The sequence below is a fragment of the Miniopterus natalensis genome, chromosome 1, assembly GCF_054644295.1.
Source record: "Miniopterus natalensis isolate mMinNat1 chromosome 1, mMinNat1.hap1, whole genome shotgun sequence".
NCBI lineage: Eukaryota > Metazoa > Chordata > Mammalia > Chiroptera > Miniopteridae > Miniopterus > Miniopterus natalensis.
The window spans coordinates 197,843,114-197,855,611 of NC_142081.1; positions in this window are offsets into that span (position 1 = coordinate 197,843,114).

Consider the following 12,498-nt stretch of genomic DNA (forward strand, 5'->3'; position numbering starts at 1 on the left):
CACCCCCTGCACACTACCTGCCGGGGATCTGGTCACTTGTTAGCCTCCTAAACGTCCATCCCCTCCCCTCCCCTCAGACTGCTGGCCTCTGGGGAATGAGCTGTGTCCACAGGCCATCGCTACAGTATCAGCAGGATGAAGCACATGAAAACAGTTACCTGGATGGCACAACTCGAGGTACCTGCCTATGAAATTACACAGCGGACCAGCATGTTTGAAAGCAGCCCCCAAATGCTGTCATTATCAGCTCTCAGAATTGCAACCAACAAGGGAGATGGTGGGTGAGGATTTTCGTGGAAAAACAGCATGTCTGCAGGTTAGAGTGTCAACTTCGAAGTTAGATTCAGGTTCAGTTCCTGGTTTTCCCAACTATTTCCTGCAGGCAGCCCTGCGAGGGCGGTGCAGCAGACGGAGCACCGGGGCCATGTGGGTGTAGGGACCGGCACAGGAACCTGCAGCAGTAAGCGTGGGAGCCGAGGTCTCTGGGCGTGAACTTGACACTCGGCGGTTGTACATGAATGGTAATCACCCTCCCTCCCACTCGGCCTCTTTCCATTCCCCCTGCCTGTCTGCCCCTCCTCCCTCTAGTACCCCGGCCGCAAGAGCTCTTCATCGCAACACTGGGACCTACAGCCCATTAACCCACACGCTTTTCACCCCCTCATATGCCCCTCACGCCCCGTCCTCCTCCTTCCCAGGCTGAACCCCATGGCCCGTCATGCCGTGATCCCCCCCAGCCTCTACCCAACTTCCCTGGTAAACCTCCCACCCTGCCCTCTTCCAGCTCACGGGGAGCTGAGCCAGGGCCCTGAGAAACAGCCATTCTCTGCTTTCTACTGAAACTCACTTTTTTTAAAAAGATTTGAGAGAGAGAGAAACATCTGTCGGTTGCCTCCTGTATGCACCCTGCCAGGGATCTAACCCACAACCTGGGTATGTGCCCCGACCTGGAGTTGAACTGGTGACCTTTCGGTGGACGGGTCGACGCCCAACCGAGCCGCACCGGCCGAGGTGACACTTCTGATGAGCCCTATGCCGCTTAGCATCCTCCTGTCCTAGACCCTGGGCTGTCCTAGGAGACCAGCGCCTACGTTCCTCCCCCCGCCCTTCCTCCCTGGGATTTTGCTTCCTGTTTCTCTGAAAACAGGAGCAAATTGGAGGGAGCCTCCCTCAAGCTTCCCACACCTGCCAACCTTGTCCATTGAATTAACACTGCAACCCTCCCCCACCCCACCCTCTACCTCCACCCCCACCCAGCTTCACTCTTCTCCTTAGGACTCGCCTGTCTAACCTCCTGTAAATTCCATTTGTCTCCCCATCGTGTGTAAGCCCCTGGGATGTTTGTCTCTTGCTCACTGCTGTTCCAGTGCCTAGAGCAGTATCTGGCCCTTAGTAGATGCTCAGTAAATAATTGTCGAAGGAATGTTGTTGGAATGCCTCGTAGTCAAAACATGGGACCTCCTGGATTGACGCTCTCACTTTCTTTTCTCTCTGGAACCCTGTTCAATCAGATGACTTCTGTCCCCAGTACTCCACCGAAACACGTGTGTCCAGGTCTCCATTGCTAACCCAGCGGTCAGTTCTTGGTCCCCATCATAGTTGGCTCTCGGGCAGCACTGGCAGTGCAGCTGTGAATCGGTGCCTCTCTCCTCTGTGAGGCAAGACCCAGAGGTGCTATTTACTCATGACGCCCAAACTTGGGCGCACCCTGGGCCGCTCCCCAGAGCTCTGGAATCCTGTACCCGGCTGCCCGGTCATCACCTTAATAACGAGAAACTCACACCCGGCCAGGCGTGGCTCAGCGGTTAAGCATGGACCTAGGATCCAGGCGATCAGGGTTCGATTCCCGGTCAGGGCACATGCCCGGGTTGCGGGCTGCAGCCAATCAATGACTCTCATCATTGATGTTTCTGTCTCTCTCTCTCCCTCTCCTTTCCTCTCTCTGAAATCAATAAAGATATATTTTTAAAAATAATAAAATAAAATAAAAAAATAATGAGAAACTCAGACGCGGTGCCAAGGCGGGGAGCTGTGTGGACGCCGCTGGGACAGCAAACCTTTGAAGGCCTTGCACGCTGTCATCCTGCCCCTTCCTCGCCGGGGAGGCGGGGCACCATCTGCATCTGGGTATCTCCTTCCAGACCTTTCCTCTGCAGTCGGATCCAAATAAACGAACCACATAGACATTAAGTCAGCGCATGCCGTACACATCCCTCTGCCCTTTCACGCAGCGAATTGTCCTCACCTTCTCTTGTCAAATAAATGTGTGTTGACATCGACACTTGAGACTCTGTCTACTCTTCCCGTCAGTCCCTGCAACCTGAGGGTGTCTGTGAAGGGCCGGTGCAGCTCTGGGCACACAGCGGAGCTGCTCAAAGGTGCCTCTCTCCCTGGCTCCAGGGGGAGCCCTAGGGGCTGCTCTGGCTGGTCCATTGGGGTTCCTTCCAGCCAGCAGGTGGCGGTACAGCCCCTCAGTGAGCAGAGCGGCGGCCTGGACACCAGCATTTTCACAGCACCCTACAGACCACAAAGCTCACTCACCCACCTGAGCCCCCCACAAGCTACCAAGAAGCCTGTGGACCAGGCAGCATTCTCTTTCCCAGTGCAGAGGAACCTGTCCTGAGAAGGGAAGTCACTTGTTCATTTATTTTCCATCCTGTTGAGTGCTGACCATATCCCAGCCTCCAGGGCTCACACAGATGTCCCAAGAAGGCCATGTGAGAACATAGTGAGCAGGCGGCCACATCCCACAAAAATTCATGTGGCAGTCCTAACCCCAGTGCCTCAGAATGTGATCTGATTTGGAAATAGGGTCCTTCCGATATAGTCAGGTCAAATGAGGTCACACTGGAGCAGGGCGGGATTAGCCGACATGTCCAGTGGGGACAAACAGCTCATCATTTCTGAGCAAAGAGTGGGACTTCAGAGGGTCTGCATGTGGCCTTGTCACAGGTAAACAAGGGGACACCTATGAGTCGTATAGAAGTCCCATGGGGAAGGTTGGTGCTTTGCCATAGCCATTTTCCAGAACACAAGGTGGGAGGATTCCTAACCTTGCTGTTTCCAGAAGCACAGGCTCAGGTAAACTCAGCACTGTCAGTATGAATGGGATGGAGTTAAGTGCTAGGGAGTGTTGTCTTCTTCCTGGTACAGAGGACACCCTCATATACGTTGAATGAATGAATCAATGAGTGAGTGAGTGAATGAGTGAATGAGTGAGGGAGGGAATGAGTGAGTGAGTGAGTGAATGAGTGAATGAGGGAATGAGTGAGTGAGTGAATGAGTGAGGGAGGGAATGAGTGAGTGAGTGAGTGAGTGAATGAGTGAGTGAATGAATGAGTGAGGGAGGGAATGAGTGAGTGGGTGAGTGAGTGAATGAGTGAGGGAGGGAATGAGTGAGTGAGTGAATGAGTGAATGAGTGAGTGAATGAATGAGTGAGGGAGGGAATGAGTGAGTGGGTGAGTGAGTGAGTGAGGGAGGGAGGGAATGAGTGAGGGAGGGAATGAGTGAGTGAGTGAATGAGTGAGGGAGGGAATGAGTGAGGGAGGGAATGAGTGGGTGAATGAGTGAGTGAGTGAGTGAGTGAATGAATGAGCGAGCGAGCGAGTGAGTGGGGACCCGCTGCCTCGTGGCTGCTAATGAAACCGACTTCCGAGGCACAGCGTGCCCATTAGGGCCCCTCGGGGACCCTGTGAGGGCGGATTCCTCCTCCGGGGACTGGGGGCCGCCTGACCCCCAGGCGGCAGAAGGACAAGGCACCGAGCTTATGGGACAGGCGGCCACGGTGAAGGGCGGCAGGAGCAAGTCCTTGCTCTCTCCAGTCTGCCCTTCCTCCGGCCCTGGTGACACCCGCAGACCCCGTGGCCGGGAGGAGAGAAGCAGCAGGGCGTTTCCAGAGAGCACACAGGTGCTGCCAAGGCAATGGGACAGGATGGCACCCCGTCCACCCTGGACACGGCCGCTCGGGGACCGGGGGCTCAAGTCAGGCGGCAGGTCGGGGTGCCTGGAGCCAGCGCTGGGTGGCGAGGACTCGCGCACATGAGCTGAATTCGGGCATGAAATGCAGGCTTCGCCCACGGGGCCAGAGCGTTGGGGGCTAGAGCTTCAACACACGGATCTGTGAGGGGACAGGACACTCAGCCCATCACAGTGTGGCAGCCTGAACAGCATCCCCCAAACGTGACCAGCCCCTAATCCCAGAACCTGTGACTGTCACCTTCTCTGGGAAGGGGACTTTGCAGTGAGATTAAGTGAAGGGTCCTGAGATAGGCGACCATCCTGGATTGTCCAGGTGGCCTGATGTCCTCCCAGCCGTCCCTGTGAGAGGGAGACAGGAGGGTCAGGGCCAGAAGAGAGGCAGTTGACAATGACAGAAGCAGATTCCGGAGGGATGCTCTTTGCAGGTGGAGGCAGGGGCCACACACCAGGGACACGGGCGCCACTAGCAGGTGAAAAGGGCAAAGAAACAGACTCACCCCTGGAGCCTCCCGGAGGAAGCGGCTCTGCCCACATCCTGACCTCAGCGCCGTGAAGTCGATTTCAGACTCTGCCCCTCGACCCTGCAGGAGGATAAGTGTGCGTCGTTTTAAACCATGAGCTTCTGCAAGTTGCTACAGCAGCCGTGGGAAACTAGTACAGGTGGGGTTAGGTCTGACGGTGACAGTGGCTTAAAGAACGTGTGTGACTGCTGACCGGAGCTCGGACCTCCTGGGGAGGGCCCTATCACGGTTCCATCTCTCGGATGAGGCCACTGAGGCTGAGGCGACACATGAAGGGAGAAAACCAGGCACTTGGAGAACTAGTCACAGGATAGGGTCCCAACCAAAATACAGCCCCTTCCCTCTGCTCCAGGTCCAGCTGCCCCCACACTCACCCCATGTGACCGAGAGCCCAGCTGGACCCCCATCTCTCCTCTGGACTCGCTCAAATGGGGGAGGGGAGACACCTTCAACCCGACAGTCCCCTGGGTCCTGAGTTCACTCGGCCGTTCTCATTAGCGGGTCAGTCACACCAGCAGTGTGGCCTCAGGCAAAGCTGGGACACTCCTGGCCTCGGTTTCCCCTCCATAAAATGAGGGGTTGGGCTGCAAAAACTCAATCCCTCTCCAGCTGAGAAACCCCCCTCTGACTTGGGTCACTGTCACCAGGACAAGAAGGACCGGGAATGAATCAGAACCAAGGACAGAGGGCAGGTAGAGGTCACACAAGGTACTGCCCAGGACCTGGGGAAGGGACCCCGGGCCTGGCTGTTTGTGTCATTTCACTCGCTCCCCTGCCTTATTCACAGCTCTCCAACATCGCCCCGCACCAGCTAGACCCCGGGCTTCCAGCCTGAGCAATAACTTGTGCTAAATTATTTAGCAGGAAAATGATTATAAAAGCACTTTGCCAAAGTAAAGAACCACAGAAAGGCCACATTCCAATAACCGCGATTCCACTGTACGCCTGAATTAATTATTGGATTTTTTAAAAGCCCACAGATGGATGAGCGCAATTCATTGCACGCTCCACGGAGCCAGGGTCCCCGGGAGAGTGGCTGAAATTCACTGGGTCCTGGGGGGCGCCTGGAGGCTGCTCCACGCAGAGCTGAGCTGCTCGGCGGCTGGCGGTGACCTAATGGGGCGCTTCTGTCTGTAATGTCTGCGCCCCCACAGCTGAGGCTGGGGTTGGGGGAACGCAGCCGAGTGAGGTCAGCGGGCTCCGTCGGAGCTGACCTAGGGCTGCTGGCGGGGCCGGATTCTTTTTCAAACATCCACGAGTGTGACCTTTTCTCCGTCGGGCAGTCCCCTTGTTTCTCAGGTCCAGCCAGGGAACAGGAAGCGGGTTCCTCATGATCGGATTTTCCAAAAGATTGAATTTTTACCCTCAGGGTCTAATGTTCCTAATTTTGGACCAGAGACCCTCTAAATGCAAGGCACGTCGCCTGCCTTCCAGCGACGAAAGGCTCGGGGTCAGCTTTAAACACAGCTGGACGGGGCCAAGGGCTGGGCCCCTCGCACAGAGTCGGGCTCCGGCTGGGCGAGAGCTCACGCTTTCGTCGGCGTCTCCTGTGACCTCCGTCCTGGTCCCCGCTGCTGGCCGGGCCTCCCCCCATCAGCCTTTCCAATCTGCTGGGAGCAGAGAACCCAGATGGCCGAATATATTCGAGTGACGTCCAAAAACAAGGAGAAAGGAGGCTGTAGTGAGTTCAATAGTGTCCCCTAAAAATGTATGTACCCCTGGGGCCCCCATAATATAACTTTGGAAATGGGGTCTTTGACGATGGAATTGGTTGGGGATCTTGGGATGAAATCACCCTGGGTTTAGGACGAGCCCTGAATCTAATGACTGGTGTCCTTACCTGACGCAGAGCGGACACAGGGGACACGGAGGAGGGGGCCAGGTGTAGACGAGCAGTGTCCCTGCCGCAGCCGGGGAACGCAGGGCTGCGCCAGCCCCGGAAGCCAGCAGAGCCCCCCTGGAGTCTCAGAGGGACCCCCTGCTGACTCCTAGGTTCTGGACATCCAGCCTCCAGGACAGGGAGAGGATCACGTCTGTGGTTTCAGTCACCCGGTTTGGGGTCACGGCTATGAAATCCCTGGGAAACCGTTACAGAAACTCCACAGCCCCAACAGCTCACGTCATGCTTTTACACTTTATAGCTTAACCTACTACATGTTTCGGCATCATATACATTTTTAAATAGCTCTTTAGAGTTTTCAAAGCAATCCCCAAGCGCGAATTTCCAGACCTAAGTTCAAGAGAGTGAGGGTGCGAGGTACCTGCTGGGAGCTGCTGTCCCGGCCCCAGGCTGTCACCTGGGCTCCCAGGGCCCCTGGTCGGGAGCCTCACCCAGGACGGCTGCTCCCCCCACCCCCTCGAGTGCAGCGCCTGAATCTGCATTTCAGAGCCGGGATGGGACTCAGAGAGCCTTAGTCCAGGGTTGTGCTTCTCAAAGTGGGTTCCTGGGACCAGCGGCATCAGCCTCACCTGGGAACTTAGACCTGCAAATGCCCCGGCCCTGCCCCAGCCCTGCGGGACCAGAAACTCGCTGTAACAAGCCCTCCCGGTGATTCCTGCACACTCAGGATCCTTGGTTCCCGCTTTGCAAGCGAATTCTGCAGACAGGGCTATACTGGACACACAGATGTTTTGTTTCTTTGCATATTTTAATTGCTTTTAGTTACCGGAAATGTTTAAAAAACCATAGAGTTCTCAGAACATCCAGATTTCCTGCTCTCTTTTGTCAATTTTTCTCATTTTGACTGGAGGATATGCTCACTGATTTTTAGAGAGAGGAAGGGAGGGGGGAGGGGAGGGGGAAGGGGGGAGACATCGATCAGTTGCCTCCTGTGTGCACCCTAACTAGGGGATCGAACCTGCAGCCTTTTGGTGTAGGGGACATCGCTCCAACCAACAGAGCCACCTGCCAGGGCTCCTGCTTTCTTTTGAAAAACTGAGTTATTTAACAACAAAGGGATCCCCATATGGCAACGATCAGCAGCATGGGGACACGGGCTGACCACCGTCTACGGGCCCTACCCCTGCCATAGATGGGTTTGTGCATCACACCCCTGGGCTACCTAACCTGCTTGGCCCCTGTAGGCACTTGAGCACAGACCCTAATCTCATCCAGTATCTCATTTTACAGGTGGGGAAACTGAGGGACAAACAAGGGAATGAGCACGTTCCTGGGCCATGCACAGTATCGTCATGTTTGTGGGGACCCCGGGCAGCTCCAGAAGCCTTTGTGGGTGCTTGAGGCTAACGGAAGAGGCTCACTGGGTCCCCGGGAAAACTTTGGTCCTGGGGAACTGGGCCCTGAGATGAGGAACCCTGGGCTGGCTCCTCCTGAGGCCTCTCCTTGGTGTGTGGACGGCCGTCTTCTCTGTGTCCTCACATGGTCGTCCCTCTGTGCGTGTCTGTGTCCTAATTTCTTCTTATAAGGACACCAGTCACATTGGATCAGGGCCACCCACATGACCTCGTTTTAACTTAATTACCTCTTATCGCCAAATGCAGTCACATTCTGTGGTCCTGGGGTTAGGACTTCAGCATATGAGATTTGGGGGCTGGGGGACATAACACAGCCCATAATACTCCGATAGAATAGTTTCAAAAAACGGATGGCGCCTCAAAGCTAGGCAGGCCGGGGGTCAAAGCTGGCTCTGGTACCTTTCCTGCGGTGGGCCAGTCATGTCCCCTTTCAGACCCTGCTCTCCCCTCTGAACAGTGAGTCACATGAGAACCCAAGCGGCAGAAACCCTCAGGTTTTCCGCTGCTAACAGGACCTGCTGCATAACCTGTGCTCGGTAGAGGTCAGGCCCTGCCGTGGGTGTCACCCAGCTCCCAGCTACTGAGTGTGCCCAGGGCCAGTCCCAGGCAGGGTGCTCTTCAAATTTCTCTCTAACCCTCCCCCATCCCTCACCCTGGCCAGCAGTGGGAGTGAGGGAGGGAGGCCCCCTCATTAGCTGCACATTCATTATCTGTAAGGAAACAGGCCTACAAGGTGAAGTCCTTGCTCAAGGTCGCCCAGCCAGGAGGTGGGGGCAGGCAGCTGGGCTGGGTGGGGATCTGAGGTACGTCTGTCCCTCCCCCTCAGGCCTGTGAGTTCTGGGAGGGCAGAAAGGGGCTCGACCATGCCCCCCACCAAGTCCCAGCCTGGAGCCTTCCTGAAATAGATTCTCCATCAATGGTGTTGCAGTTGCATGCATGTGACTTGAAATAAGAAAGAGATGAGGGTGGGGGATGGGGGCCATGACATTTATTTTGTTCTCTGTGTCTTCCTGGCTTCCAGAGATTGTTTCTAAACCTCTAACAATGACCCTTGAATGTGAAATGAAACCATCTTTCCAGCAAAAGATGCACCTATTCCTGTGAAACGGGGGGCTGGGCCGGGAGCCGCTGCTCCTGCTTATGACACCGCTAATTGTGTTTTTCTACAAGATTAATTTTATTGTCCCGTTATCTGCTCCTTTGAAGCCACTCAGGGGTGGAATATGTCTCAGCTTTCATCCCCAGAGTTTCATTAATAATCAGATCGCCTTTCGCCCGGGAGCCCTGGACCGCCAGGGCTGGGGAGACTTCCAGCCGGAACGGAATGGAAACCCTCAGCGTGTCACAGTGTCCCCATCGCAAACGTCAGGGCACCTTGGGTCAGGAAAGCATGCTTCCTCCAACGTCTGGCACCAGGAGGGGGGACCCAGCGGTTGACTGGAGTTTACCAGGTTGCAGGCACTGTGCCCAGGGCACTTCCTCTTGTGCCACCTCACCGCTGCTGGGGGGAGGTCAGCACTGGGAGGTCAGCACCGTTGCCCCATCTTACAGGACAGGGGATGAGTGTCACCTCTGCAGGATGGCAGAGAAGGAAGTCTTCTGACACAGATCCAAGCCAAGCACAGCTGACCCCAAAGCCGTCCTGTCCCCACCTTGTCACAGGGGCTCAACTCTCCCTCCAGACTTTAGAGAGTTGGAGGAAGAGTTTCACTCTCCTGAGATCTAAGAGACAAATAGATCAGAAACCTTTTGGACAAAGGTGCAGCCAACACACTGCCATTGGCTGGCCCTCCGCTCTTTTGGTTGTGAAAGATGGAGCAGGTGACGGGAGGGTGGGAGAGTCGCGCCATCACCCGTGACTCCCACTGGCCACGTGCCCGGCAAGCTGTTTCTTATCTCTGGTCTTCACCATAATCCTAAAATGTAAATCGTATTTTCTTCTGTTCTCCAGATGAAGTAGCACAGGCGCTGAGGCCAGACACTGAATTGTTGGCTCCTTAGTTGGGACCCAAACAACGCGCCTTGAACATTCAGGATGGGCCTGCTGGCGCTTCATTTGGATGTCTGAATGGTGAGACATTTCTGTTGCTTTAAGCCACCAGGTTTGTGGCATTGCCTTGCACCTTCTGTTCCCCTACCTGGAACAGCTTCTTCCCTGCGCACAGATGGCCCTGCTGTCCCTCAGGCCTCCCTCGTGGACTTCCCCTGATATCCACAGCTCCCTGGCAGTGGAGGTGACCACCCCCATGGGCTCACTGCTTCCCTCGAAGACTGGCGGTTTCATTTCCCTCCTCGGGGTGCTCCTGGTGGGTGGGCTGAGTGCCACGCCTTTGCATTCATTGCCTGTGTGTGACTGCCACAGGTCTGGTGCAGTTTTTTTGGGGGGGGGCACCCACAAAAAAACCCCAAAGGACAAAGCTGCAAAGTCCCAATGAACAGCACCAGTCAAAACCCAGGACAGTACCATGACCTCCATGCTGTCTCTGGTACGACCACGGGTCCTTCTTGTCTCTGTGGTCCTCAGTTGACAGAGACTTTGAGGGGGGCAGGGGTCAAGGGTCAGGACAGCCTGCCCTGCAGCAAGCCGTGTGGGATGCTGACCAAAGTGTGTGTGTGGGTGCCTGTGGCCTGTGCTGGGGCCTATGAAACGCTGGGACCTGAGGTGGGACAAAGACACTCCCTCCCTGAAGCCCACAGGGTTTCTCCTGACCCCTGACCTTAGCATGCCAGGAAATAACCCAGGCCAGCCCCTGGACAGCTTCTAACTGCTTTTCCTCACCTGCTGCAGGAAGGACCAAAGCACCAGGAAGCAGGCCGCCTAGGCCCGTGAGAGACACCGGGATGCACAGAGCAGCCTGGGCAATGCCTGAGTCCTGTTTCCAAGGGCCTCTGACCAAAGAATACCAGGGCCAGGCCCCCGGGGCCGGTGGCAGGTGGGTGGCAGGGTGAGCTGCTGGGACACCTGCCCTCCCTGGGCCAGCCTGTGGTCTGCCAAGAGCCAGGCCCTGGAGCCAGAGGCCCTGTGGGCCCTGCTGGGCAGCTGAGGAGCGAAGAGGCGTCGTTAGCTCATCTGTGAGAGGGGCGGGGCCCTCCTGGGCGTTTTGAAATCAGGGCGCCCAGGCCAGGCGACAGCCATGGCTCCCGGCTAAGGGCACCTAAGGGCACGGCAGGCAGAGGCCCGCTGCCCCCGGGCTTGTTGTGCGGCGGGGCCTCTCAGGGTCCTGTCCGCGGACGGCCGGGCCATTCAGGCGAAGGGACCGGGGAGGCTGTGAGCATAAGGCCCCAGCAACGGGGACACCGCCCTGTGCCCCGCGGCCGGCGCAGGTGCCTGGGGAGTGGCCTTTGTCCGGCAGCTGCCTTCCTCCCCAGCTCCTCCTCCGGCTCCCACAGCCCGCGGCTCTGCGTCCGAGTCCCGCAGCCCCGCTGGTTCCAAGTCTCCAAACGGGGCCTTACGGGGGCAGATGAGACAGTGGCCCCGCCGGGCGGGGTGGGGGCCAGCGGGGCAGGCCGGAGCCAACCCCCTCCTTCGTTTCGGGGCGAGCCTCCTCTAGGGTGAGGCTGCAGAAAGGGGACCCCGCTTTGTCCTCTGACCAGGCCCAACCTGACCGCTCCCTCCAGCAGAGCGCCAAGCGCGGCCTGTCTGCGCGCTCGCGCCCCAGGGGAACCGTCCCCAGCTTGGGGGGGGGGGCGCCCCTCACAGCCCGCACCGCCTCACGCCGCCCACCTCCTCTCCCGCGGTGCCCCCTTCATGCGGGGACGCGCCCTCTTTTCGTTGCCTCCTCCCCAACGCGGCTGCTAGGGGGACGCTCCGGTCCCCGCCACCGCCCACCGCCTTCTGCACCCCCCAAAACCCTTCACCAGCCTTCAGGACCCCCAGGTCAGAGCGGCTGCCGGCGGGGCACCGTCCCCCACTTTCGGGGGTTACTCCACCCCTAGGATATCTCCCATTTTCGGGGCGACTCGCTTCGCGCTTCGGCCGCCGCCCCAGGGCTGCGCAGCCACGTCCCGCACCCCGGGCCTCCCCCTCCGGGGTGCCCTCCGCCGGGGGATCCCCAACCCGGGGCGCGCTCCCACCGCCTCCTCGCCCTCCCCGCCCGCGTGCAGCTGGGGTCCCCGGGGAGCGCCCCGCTCCCGCCCGCCCCGAGCTCCTTTGTGCGCCGGGCGCGCGCTGCGTCAAGGCGGGGGCGCCGCTGCCACTCGCGCACTCGCGGGCGCACGTTAGCCCCCGGGAGCGGCAGGAAGGGAGCCGGGGGGGGGGGGGGGGGGGGGGGCCGCCGAGCCCAATCCTCGCTCCCGCGGCCGCGCGGCGCCGCCTCCGCCGTTGCCGCACGCAGAGCGCGGGCGCGGAGGCTCGGAGCGCGCCGGAGCCCAGACCCGCCGGAGCCCAGACCTGCCGGAGCCGGGCGCGGGTGAGTGCGGGCGGCCGCGGGCGGGGGCCGGGGCCGGGGCCGGGGCCGGGGCCGGGGCCGAGCCCTTCCCCCGAGCGCGCTCCGGGGCCGCTGGTCTCCCGGGCGGGCGCGCGGGGTCTCCGGGCGGAGCGGCGCCGGGACCGGGACGCGCGCAGACGGGCGGGCGGGCAGCGCCCCCACCCCGCGGGCGCCCCGGCGCCTTCGCCCAGCGCGGCCGGAATCTGTAACGACGCCCCCCCGGCCCCCCCGGCCCGTGCCCCCCCAGAGGAGGCGGGAGCGGGCGCGCCGGGGCCCGCGGTGCGTCCTGCTCGGGGTGACGCCCGCCCGCCCGGCC